The sequence below is a fragment of the Acinonyx jubatus genome, chromosome C2 (assembly GCF_027475565.1).
Source record: "Acinonyx jubatus isolate Ajub_Pintada_27869175 chromosome C2, VMU_Ajub_asm_v1.0, whole genome shotgun sequence".
Lineage (NCBI taxonomy): Eukaryota > Metazoa > Chordata > Mammalia > Carnivora > Felidae > Acinonyx > Acinonyx jubatus.
Window position 1 is genome coordinate 18,248,756 of NC_069384.1, and position 12,535 is coordinate 18,261,290.

At 41.0% G+C, this 12,535-nt stretch overlaps 1 pseudogene; it reads left to right on the plus strand.

Moving 5' to 3' along the window:
- Positions 1 to 4,213: 4,213 nt before the first annotated feature.
- Positions 4,214 to 4,411, plus strand: LOC106974327 (SNRPN upstream reading frame protein-like; annotated as a pseudogene).
- Positions 4,412 to 12,535: the final 8,124 nt, after the last annotated feature.

The following is a 12,535-nucleotide window of genomic DNA, read 5'->3' on the forward strand; positions in this document are numbered from 1 at the left end:
TTACATTTAGTGTCTTGCAGGTTCCATCATGTTCCATGCCATTCAGTATTTGTTCCTCTTTCATGGAGATAACTATTAAAGAAGGAAGACAACCTCTCAGACGGATCAAGTGGATGGAAGAATCAGAAATCTTTCCCTCTTGTGCTTATGTACACTTACGACTGAGCCCATTATTTGGGTACAGTTCTGTTTGGGCATCAAAGCTACTCCTGGTCTTCCTTATAGCTTTATCAATATGGGGTGATGGATAAAAGCAGAGGCTCTGGAGGTAGGCACATGTCAAACTTAAAGAGCTGCTGTGGCTCTTTCTATTCTCTTTGCTTGTGTATGGAGGTGCTGAGCTAGAGACAGTAAATGAAGATAAAAAAATAAAGCTGTATAGGTTTCGAAAAGGGAGAGGGGAACTAAATGACCACTGCTAGCATACATCTAAGAATAAAATGTGATGCAGTCCTTACAGAGTTTCCTATATGATCTTTTTTTTTAAGTTTACCCATTTATTTATTTAGAGAAACAAATGAGAAAAGGGGGGGGGGGGAGAGAACCAGCAGGGGAGGGGCAGAGAGCGAGGGGGACAGAGGATCTGAAGCTGGCTCTGTGCTGACAGCAGAGAGCCCGACACGGGACTGTTCAATCTGGAATCCAATCTATGACATATCTCCTCGATTCTATATAGTTTTATCTGTCCAAGCCTTGGCTATATTTGGGACAATATTAAAAAGTTCATTAGGACTTTAATTTTGTTTTAGAAATTCATGGGTCACTTTAGAAAGGAGATATCCATAAAGTGTATTTCCCACTCAACATTTGATAACAAATGAGGCACAGAGAGGTTAATGGCTTGTCTGATATCACACAGCTATTTAGTGGGGAGTTGTGAATCACTGCATAATCTTTGCTCTCTTAACGATTAATTCCTACCGGCAGGCCACACATTAAGCAATTATATTTTCCCTCTGAAGATTCTTTGTCCCAGAAGCACGCTATAATCCAGCAATACCGAATTATTCGTACCATATTTCTTTCTTCTGCATCTGTTTACACCAATTTCTCTTCCTGGAAAGTTCCCTAAACTATCTCTATATCCATGTTCTACATCTCTATATTTCAGTAAGCCTTCTGCAGTAACCCCAAGATGGAATACGGACATTTCACCAGTACCATATGGTATTATAACAACCTATTTATGTGTATTTCTCTCCAATAAGAAGTGCATGTCTTAAATATCTTTATATCCATCAAGTCTAGTACAGTGATTGAAAGAGGTAGGTGTTTAATAAATTTGTATTGAGTGAATGAATGAGCACAATAATGAATACAAATATGAGTGCATAAATAAGCAGTGAAAGAAGCTTCTATGAGAGGGGCGCCTGCGTGGCTCAGTTGGTTAAGTATCTGACTCTGTTTCAGCTCAGGTCATGATCTCACAATTTGTGAATTCAAGCCCCACACTGGGCTCTATGCTGACAATGAGGAACCTACCTGGGATTCTCTCTCTCCCTTCCTTCCTGCCCAACCCTCCGTCCGTCCCTCCCTCCCTCCCTCTCTCTCTCTCTCTCAAAATAGAAAAAATAAACTTTTTTTTTGAGATACTATTTTTTATTTTTATTATTATTATTTTTTTCAATATATGAAATTTACTGTCAAATTGGCTTCCATACAACACCCAATGCTCATCCCAAAAGGTGCCCTCCTCAATACCCATCACCCACCCTCCCCTCCCTCCCACCCCCCATCCACCCTCAGTTTGTTCTCAGTTTTTAAATAAATAAAGTTTAAAAAAAATAAAAGAAGAAGCTTCTATGAGAGGTTATACAGGTATTTATAATAGGAGCTGAGAAATGACGACAGTTTATTTCTTATTTCTTAAATAACCAAGAAAGATGCAGGTTAAGTGCTATTTTTGCTTTCCTGTATAATGGAGTCTACAATTACGTTTGCTGCAGAAAAAAGTAGTTACCCTACTGTCAGGTTCTGTCTAGATCCTGAAGAGCCTGGAACCCAAAGTGCCCACCAAAGCTGCTGAGGAGCAGGAACATTACTTGATAAGCAAAAGTTGCTCACAGGGAAGTATTTTAGGGAGGTAAGAGTAGAATCACTAACTCTTTCCCGTCCCAAGGATAGGAGCACAAAGCAAGGCTGCAATCCAGCAATTCCACCCTGAGATACAGATGCAACAGAAATAAAAACATACATCCACACAAAAACTGGTACACAAATGATATTGCAGCATTATTCATAACGACAAAAGGGGAGAAGACAACTCAAATGTCCACCAACTGACAAATGGATAAACAAGATGTAGGAATCTATACAATAGAATTATTTGGCCATAAAAAGGAATGAAGTACTGGAACATGCTACCACATGGATGAACCTCGAAAACATTATGCTAAGTGAAAGAAGCCAGTTACAAAAGACCACCTATTACATGATGCCATTCACATGAGATGTCCAGAACAGGGAAATCTACAAAGATAGAGTGTAGGTTAGCAGCTGCTTGTGGCTGGTAGGGGTGGAAGGTGATAGGTAAAGAATATGAGGGCTTTAAAAAAAATTTTTTTTTAACATTTATTTATTTTTGAGAGAGACAGAGACAGAGAGAGTGTGAGCAGGGGAGGGGCAGAGAGAGAAGGAGACACAGAATCTGAAGCAGGCTCCAGGCTCTGAGCTGTCAGCACAGAGCCTGACGCGGGGCTCAAACTCACGAACTGCAAGATTGTAACCTGAGCTGAAGTCGGACACCCAACCAATGGAGCCATGCAGGCGCCCCAAGGATATGAGGGCTTTTTAAGGTTATTTATTTTTGAGAGAGAGAGACTGTGAGTGAGGGAGGGGCAGAGAGACAGGGAGACAGAGAGAATTGAGGGTTGTTTTTTTTTTTTTAAAAGATGACGAAAATGTACTAAAATTGGGGCAACGATTGCACATATCTGTGATATACTAATAACCATTAAAGTGAACACTTTAATTTTTTAATCATTTTTAGAGACAGAGAGAGAGTGTGTATACAAGCAGGAGAGAGGAGTAGAGGGAGAGAATGAGAGAGAATCTTAAGCAGGCAACACAGAGCCTAATGCGGGACTTGATCCCACAACCCTGGGATCATGACCTGAGCTGAAAGCAAGAATTGGACACTCAACAGACTAAGCCACTCAGGTGCCCCTAAAGTGTACACTTTAAGTTGTAAATTGTATCGTGTTTAAATTATGCCTCAATGAAGCTGTTAAAAAGTGACAAAGAAAAAGAGAGAGAGAGGTTGAAAACATCTCAGACTATAGGCTGCCATCAGAATCCTCCCAGCATATTAACAAGATTCATTTCAGGTATTTGCTAAAGATGTCGCAGTCTCTTACCCTCATTTCTACCTTGCACATTTCCAAGGCCCCAACCACAGCTCACTAACGCTCAGCCTGTTTTTAGCCAACTATCACATCATGAACTCTTCTTTCGTGTGTGTGTGTGTGTGTGTGCGTGCGTGTATGATAACCAGCTGAGCCAGATAAAAAGTCCTTGTCTGTGCCACATCCACAGTTTCAATACCAAAGCACCATTTATTGAATGCCCATCATGTGCCCAGCACTCGGCATCTGTCATCACTAAGCTTCATAACAACCCCAGGAGGTAGGCTGCATTACTTCATTTCACAGAGGAAGATGTGAGACCAAGCCTCGCTAATTGCGTGGTACCACTATGTGGGAACTGACAGACCCAGGTTGAAGATGTGTGTGATTCGCAGTATCTGTGCTCTATTTACAATTCGTGTCCTCAAAGTCTAGAATGGATCAGAAATAAAACTAGCCCAAGAGAGGTAATAAAGAAGGAGAGTATGGAATGGCTGATAAAGACAAATAACCTGATTGGTGTTCCAGAGTGGAACAGTGATATGAGGATCCTGGTTTAAAATCCTGCCCTAATGGCCTGGACAATGACAAAGAGTTCTCCTGGGTCTGTGCCTACTCAACCTGTCTGCTTGGTGAGAGAGCCTTTAAATCTTGTTCTAGCTGAGCAAGCAATAGCATACTCTCAAGTCAGTTTCTTTTGTAAAAGAGCTATGCTTTTGCTCCTAGTTCTAGTCGTCAGTCCTATTCCAGCAGGACTCGGTGCATCTTAAAGCCGCATGAACTTTCCTGTGTAAAAACGTCAGACTGCAGGAGTGGAGTGGTCGCCAGAGATGCCCGACGGTCTGTTCTGAGGAGTAGCCAGCAGCACAATGGAGGGCACGAGGGACCACTGACACCTGAGACAGACTACAGATCAGCACGTACCAGAGGTGGAAATCCAAGTCAAACACAGAAGGACAGCCTCACTGAGCAACCAAGAGTGTCAGTGTGCCCAAGGCGATCTCAGCCGCAGCAAGTACCTGTGGTGGAGACAGGCATTCTTCGCTGAGACACAAAGAGGTGGTTAAAGCAATCCGGGCAGCCGATGTCCCAGTGACAGACCAGCTGACAATGTGCCAATGTATTTGATTCAGCTAATGTAATAAAAATATTATCCATGAAACATAAGTAAATAAAATATCAGATTGCTTTTATGTCTTACACCATCAACTGTGGTATGTAGACATCAGAGGCACCACTGAAGTTTGACTCGTTAATCTACGTCCTGTTATTTTTACGTGAGGATGTCTGAGGGTGCTGTTTTTCTGCTACTTCTCACGCTCCTTTCTCCTCTTCCTTGGTGCAATTTTATCTAGACATCATCCTCCATCCACCCCCCTTTGGCCATTTTGAAAGCACATTGGCCAGTCTCTTGTCATGTGGTCCTTCATGAAATGCAAACTCCTTCTCGCTTGTAATATTTTAGAATACTAAATTCAGGTCCAATAAATCAAACCCAGCTTTGCTAGCATCAAATGGCGGGTGGTTGTTCATTTTCCCGTTTTCCTTTCTCCCCTGAAGTCAGTAACTTCAACTATCAGAAAATGAGAAAAGACTCCCTCCACATAAAGGAGAGTAAGCATGCAGACCAAAAGATTAAAAGGCTGGCATAAGGACACACAGAAAAGGAAGCAGGGATCTCTGGAAGCTTAAGCTGGCACAGACTTACTGGGAAATGCCTGCCAGACTAACCTTTATTAGATAAGTGTGGCTGGCATGGCACTTTTGGACTTTAACAGAGCATATGACTAAGACTCTCGTGACACTTTTATGGACAAGCCATATTGGATTAGATAAGAACCTAATTGGATATAGCCATACCTGGCTGGACAGTCCTAATAAAAATATTATAACTGATGGGCACTTAGTAGCTTTGTCCTCACGAACTTACATAAAGATGTCCAAGGCAAGCATAGCAAATTCAGAGTGACTGCAAAGAATATTGCACGTTAAGTATGACTTTAAAATGATTTCGGTAGAGTGGATAGTAACGCAATGTTATCAGAAAAATTTTTAATTGGTTATGTTCTATATGTCAAGTTAGCAAAGGATAAGTCACATATATATATGTATATATATACACACATATATACATAAAAGATTGAATATATTACAGTATTACAGTACGTTTGTATTCTGGAAAAAATGTCCTATAAGAAATCGTGCAACATTTACATCCTCATCGTGACCACTTGGACCCATAGTGTCCACTGTGGTGCCCACCAGCTACATGTGGCCAGTGAGCACTTGAAATGTGTGTGCTCTGAATTGAGATGTGCTGTGAGCATAATATCCACAACAAACTTCGAAGACAAAGTGTAAAAAAGGATGTCAAATATCTCATTAATAATTTTTATATGGAGGGGGGGTGCCTGGGGCGCTCAGTCAGTTAAGCATCCGACTCTTGATTTCACTCAGGTCATGATCTCGCAGTTCATGGTATTGAGTCCTGTGTCGGGCTCTGTGCTGACAGAATGGAGCCTGCTTGGGATTCTCTCTCTCTCTCTCTCTCTCTCTCTCTGCCTCTCCCCAGCTCACTTGTACCCACACAAAAAAAACTTAAATGCTTTTTATACCGATTACATGTTGAAATGATAATATTTCACATATATTAAGTAACAGAAAATATGTTACTAAAATTAAGTTCACTTGTTCCTTTTTCTTTTTAATATGGCTACAGAAAAGTTTGTAGTTCTCTATGTAGTTTGCATTATATTTCTACTGCCTGCACAAATTTAGGCCAGCATGGCAAATTTCATTGTGTTCTTTTCCTGGTTTGTATTGGTCACCCAAAAAGCCCTAGATTCCTAGCACATCCCTCACCCTTCATCAGCCTTGAATATCCCCCAATCCAAACACCCTCCACAAATCCTGAATCTCTTTCATTGTGCCTTGTGGAACCAACGGCCCATCGTTAGCCCGTTAGCCAAATTCCCCTATCCCTCGCCTCTTCTTTGCACATTTCCTTCCCCTTCTTACTCTAATTCAGTGGTTCTAAAACACATCGGTGCATTAGAATCATGTTGGGAATTTTAAATGAATCAATGCCCAGGACTCATTTTCAGAATGTTCAATCAGAACCTTTGCCATGGGGATAAAGCTTCTGAATGTTTTAAGAGCTCACCCAAGTGGTTCTGATGCGCAGCTGGGATTGAGAACTACCCATTAAACCAGTGTCAACCTCCCACCTACTCCAACCCCACGTCTGTACTGGTGAACATGGCTGCAGAAAAACACACAGCATGCTGACTAGTCTCCGTAGCCTACCCTAACGCGGATTTAAAGCTGTCCAGCACTCCTACAATGTTTCCCTTGTCCGTGCACTATCTTTTGTCTGCTAGAGAAATATCCTTTTCCCCCATCCTCACTCTCAGCCCATGACCTTGATGCCTAGTTAGGCGAAAACATGGAAGAATTACTAACAACCTTCCACAAGATCCCTCCACTGCATCTAGCCTCCGTCCATATATATTCTGCCTTTCCCCATTACTATAGCTCAGGCTGTCCAACAGAACTTTCTGCGATAATAAGAATGTTCTAGGCTGGCGCTGTCCAGTAATGTAGTCACTGGCCACTAAGGGGATCTGGCAACCAAAGCCTATAGGCCACAGTTCAGAAAATCAGATATTTAGGTGTGAGAAGAGAAGAGGCACCTAAGGGAATGTTGGAGAAGTGTTTTAAAACTTCTGAAGGGGTGTCCTGTGGGTGAAAGTGGAGTCACTCTTTGCATTTAGCTTTACTCCGCATGGCAGAAATTGGACTAAAAACTGGAAGTAAAGAGAAGGTAAATTGTAATTAATTATTATTTATGTATAATTAATATGTGGCCCTTCTACTGGTTTCAGGCGTATAACATAATGATTCAACATTTGTATACATTTCTCAGTGCTCATCACGATAAATGTACTCTTAATCCCCTTTACCTTTTTTCATCCATCCCCCTACCCACCTCCCCTCTGGCAACCATCAATTTGTTGTCTGTATTTAAGAGTCTGGTTTTTTTTGTTTGTCTCTCTTTTCTTTGTTTTGTTTCTTAAATTCCACACAGGAGTGAAATCATATGGTATTTGACTTTCTCTGATTTATTTCACTTAGCATTATGCCCCCTAAGGCCATCCCTGTTGTCACAAATGGCAAGGTCTCATCCTTTTTTATGGCTGAGTCATATTCTATCATATATAGGTATAGATGATACCTATGAGTGGATTTATCCACTCATCTGTGGCTGGACACGTGAGTTGTTTCCATATCTTGGCTTTTGCAAATAAATGCTGCAATAAATAGAAGGGTGTATCTATCTTTTTGAATTAGCGTTGACATTTTCTTTACATAAATATACAGTAGTAGAATTACTGGATCATATGGTATTCTATTTTTAGTTTTTTGAAGAATCCCACCAAAGTGCATGAGGCTTCCTTTTTTTCTACCTCCTCCCCAACACTTAATGTGTCTTTTTTATTTTGGCCATTCTGATAGGTGTGAGGTGATATCTCATTGTGGTTTTGATCTGCTCATTTCCTTGATTAGTGATGTTGAGCATCTTTTCATGTGTCTGTTGGTCATTTGTATGTGTTCTTGGAAAAACTGCCTATTCAGGTCCTCTGCCCATTTTTAATTGGATTATTTGTAGTAATCCAATTATTTGGATATTAACGCCTTATTGGATATATCATCTGCAAATATCTTCTCTCGTTCTTCAGGTGGCTTGTCATCTTGTTGGTGGTTTCCTTCACTGTGGAAAGGTTTTTTATTTTGGTGTAATCCCAACAGCTTAGTTGTGCTTTTGTTTCCCTTGCCTGAGGAGACATATCTAGAAAAATGTTTCTACTGCCAATGTCAAAAAAATTATAGCCTGTGTTTTCTTCCAGGATTTATACAATTTCAAGTCTCACATTTAGGTCTTTAATCCATTTTGAGTCTATTTTTGTGTGTGGTGTATAATAAAGTGGTCCAGTTTCATTCTTTTGCATGTAGCTTCCCATTTTCCCAGCTCCATTTGTTGAAGAGACTGTCTTTTCCCCATTGTATATTCTTGCCTCTTTTTTCACAGAAAAGGTAACTTTTAGCTTGATTTAACAACAAAAACATCCTAGTGAAATTTTTATGTTTCCTGAAGACAGCTCCTAATAACATAATAAGAAAGCAGAAACCAAATAATTATCTCACGAATACTGCAGGTGAGAGACCTCCATTCGTTGGAGGATCAAACAGGTGATTTCCACGTTGGGCTGCAACTCCCAAGTTTTTATTGTTTTTCATTTTTACGTTATTTATTTTTTTTAATGTTTATTTATTTTTGAGAGAGACAGAGACAGAGACAAAGCATGAGCAGGAGAGGGGCAGAGAGAGAGAGAGGGAGACACAGAATCCAAAGCAGGCTCCAGGCTCTGAGCTGTCAGCACAGAGCCCAAGGCGGGGCTCAAACTCACTAGTCATGAGATCATGACCTGAACCAAAGTTGGATGCTCAACTGACTGAGCCACCAAGGCGTCCTTATTGTTTTCTATTTTTTAAGTTTATTTATTTATTTTTGAGCGAGAGACAGAGTCAGGGAGAGAGGGAGAGAGAGGATCCCAAACAGGCTCTGCACTGATAGCACAGAGCCTGATGCAGGGCTTGAACTTACAGACCATGAGATCATGACGTGAGCCAACCAAAAGTTGGACGCTTAACTGACTGAGCCACCCAGATGCCCCAGCAACTCCCAAGTTTTTAGAAAGATAAACCAAGTTTAGATGAGGAAAAATACCATGACTTTATAAAGTATGGGTGGCCTCTGTGCCTCGCTGTTTTCATGACTCAGGTCTGGCGAGATGGCCAGACGAGAGGAAATGAGAATGAGAAGTCAGGGGCACCAGGGCCACGCTTTGCCCCTAAGGAGCCGGAGGACCGGATGCAAGTTACCCCACTTCTCTGGGGTGCCAATAAGCCCTCAACAGAGGAAGGCTCGGCCTGGATGAGCCCTACGTCCACTTCAGCTCTAAACACTGTAATTCTGTGTTCTTTTTCAACTTATAGGCACTGAAAAAGGGCTGGAGATGAATGGGTGAAGCGGTCACAGGATAGTACAAGATGAGGGTGGGGGCACCTAGCATGCTCAGAGTAAAGGAAAACCAGGCTAAATCAGATTCTTCCTTCCCAGATAAATGAAAGATAAGGTTCCTCAGGGCCAGCCGGCCAACATCTTCCCTTCAAGTGTGTGGAAGATGAGAGAGCGCCAAGCTTGAAAAATCAGGATGAAATTGCTACTTATATACAGAACTGCTTCTCAATCCCAAGGGATGAATAAAGCCCAAGGTTGTGCTGTTGTGGTTCATGGAGACTAAAGCGTACACTGAGTGATCATCACTGAAGACTGATTTCAAAAAAACGTAAGCCTAGGAGTGAATGCACCTCACTGTGCATGCTGGAGCTCCTTTGTCTCGACTGAAAAAATCTCTCATGGATGTTGTCTAGGTGTTAAATTATAGAGACTAATGAGACAGTATTAAGAACTTGAGTTACTCCAGCTGTTCCTAATATATCGGTCTACAGTCTTCTATTTAAAAAAAAAAAAAAAGTTTATTTTGAGAGAGAGGAAAAGCAAAAAGCAAAGAAGGGGCAGAGACAGAGGAAGACAGAAAACTCCAAGTAGGTTCCGCGCAGTCAGCACAGAGACTGATGCAGCGCTTGATCTCACCAACCTGGTAGACCATGACCTGAACCCACATCAAGAGTCAGACGTTAAAACCGACTAAGCCACCCAGGCGCCCCTACCTTCTTCTAGATATAACCTGCATAAGGCTTTTGGACTTGTTTAGACATTTGGGTGGAAAAGCACCAAACAATGTTGATAGGATCTGAGTAAAAAAAAGAAAAAGTATTTCCCAGTATCACCCAGATAGCTGATGCCAAAACGCTCCAATGGAGTTTAAGCAAATCTATGACTTGCTTCCTTCCTTAGGCCAAAATTAGTACTAAAAACTTGACATTTTCTAAGATTTAGGTCAGGTTGAGGCCAGGGCTCTAGAATCATCTGAAAACCAAGACTCGTGTCTTCACCATTTCCTCTGTTTATTTCCATCTCATTTTATTCTTCCTCTGTGAAGGAACTGACCTGCCTTGTTCCCCTTTTGATTTAGTCAGCATCTCTTACCAGGCTTCACAGACTCACCAGAACAAGGTGGTTATCTGGACCCTTGGCTCTGTGAAGTTTAGATAACAGAATCAATTTTTACCAGATAGTTGGAAAACAGAAATGACAATATTCCTTTCCAGACTGGGCTCCCTAAACCTTTTCATGATTTTTCTTTTTGGTACAATAATGAGGGCTGACGGGGCCTCTTGACACCATTAGCAGTAAATGAATTTTTCAATAAAGACTAACAGAGAAAAAGTATGGGAATTTGGATTTTTTTTTTTGACCCAGAGAGCTATATCTCCTTATGTCTTTACTTTCCATGTATACTCTATGGGAAATTTCAGCAAAAGCTTCTTAAAATTAATCCAATAGCTGTCTCCTTCAATTCTCTTTCCTGAAAGTCTTCACTCATCTATGGAGAGGTCCTGGCCACTTCTTAAGGGCTCCTATCCAGGAAGATTAAAGGCAGTGCAGTGAACTCAGGTTTTATCCTGAGGCATATCTTTGTAAACTTAGCAATACTTCCTTCCTTTTACATGAGGAAATATAAAGCGAAGCAGGCTCAAATGTGAATTGGATTCTGTCCTATTTCTCCCCCAAACTGGGAAGACACTGGTCATATACTCGCACATTCGTATTATAAATATTCAAAGGCTCTAATCCGGTCTCCTCCATATAACACACATTTTAACTCCTACTTTAAACTTTCAGAATGCTTTTTTTTTTTGGCATCTCTTATGCCCTACTTTACAATGTCTGTCAGCCTAGTATTTCTACTTTCTTCTTTTATTAATCTATCTTCAAGGTCATGTGTGGAAACACCTTTCAGTGGAAAGAACCCATCCACTTTGACAAAAACGTACACTATAAATCTTCATTACTGCAAGGATCTTAAAAAAAAAGTCCAAACAAAATGCCTTCAAAGCAGAGTTCCCTAAAATTTTCTTGGGGCAACACTGGTCCCAGGAGTTGATGCAGTAAACAAAAACAAAAACAGGGGAGCGAGGGGGATGCTGTACAAAGAGCTACAAAATTCAAAAAGCAATAAAATTCCAATTGTACAGCAGCATTTTGAAGGGTGGTAGACATTCTAAAGTAAAAATATATATTTAATTTTGTGTAATCGCATATTTCTCAAACTTCTTTGATTATGGAACTACTTTCACGTATGTATTTAACACTTAGTAACATACTGCTGTACTAGGGTTCCACGGTACACAGTTTGGAAATTGTGCTGAAAGACGTTACTCTTCCATTTTTCAAGAATTATTATTCTAGCTCATTCATGTATTGGAAAATAACCTTGCGATATAAATATAACTCATTTCTTCTTCACACTGTATTCACAGGAGTATTTATGGTTCATCTCCCAAATACCAAATCTCTGAGTGACTATTTGGCTGTTACAAGTAAACACAAAACATCTCTGCTTTTTTGTAATATTATGGTAACTTCATCTGAACAGTTCTTGGCTCATGTGTTGGGGATAGGCCATCAGTCATCACAGACAATTGCCACACTCACATGGCCAATATTCATCTCTCATTTGCCACTCTTCAGTCTTCATATACCATATTCAAGTCACTGCCTATCATATGTACTTCTGATACCTACCTCCAAACAAACTAAAAGTCATATTTATTATTTCCCTCACTAAAAAAAAAATGTAATTAATGGTGTCCAGGTGAGACAGAACAGAGTACAAATCCTTCCTCCTCTTTGAGGGAGGGAGGGAGAGAGAGAGAGAGAGGAGGCACAAGGGAGGTAGGGACAGAGAGAGACGGAGAGAGGGAATCCCAAGAAGGCTCTGTGCTAACAGTGCACAGAGCCTGAGGTGGGGCTTGAACCCACAAACTGTGAGACCATGACCTGAGCTGAAACCAAGAGCCAGACATTTAACCAACTGAGCCACCCAGGTGTCTCTGACCCTTTCTGGTTTTGTTAACCTCGGTCACCTCCTCATCTGTGACATGGGAGGTTAACCCAACACAACTCACAAGTATTCAGTGAGATCCTGCATGTAAATTCCTGA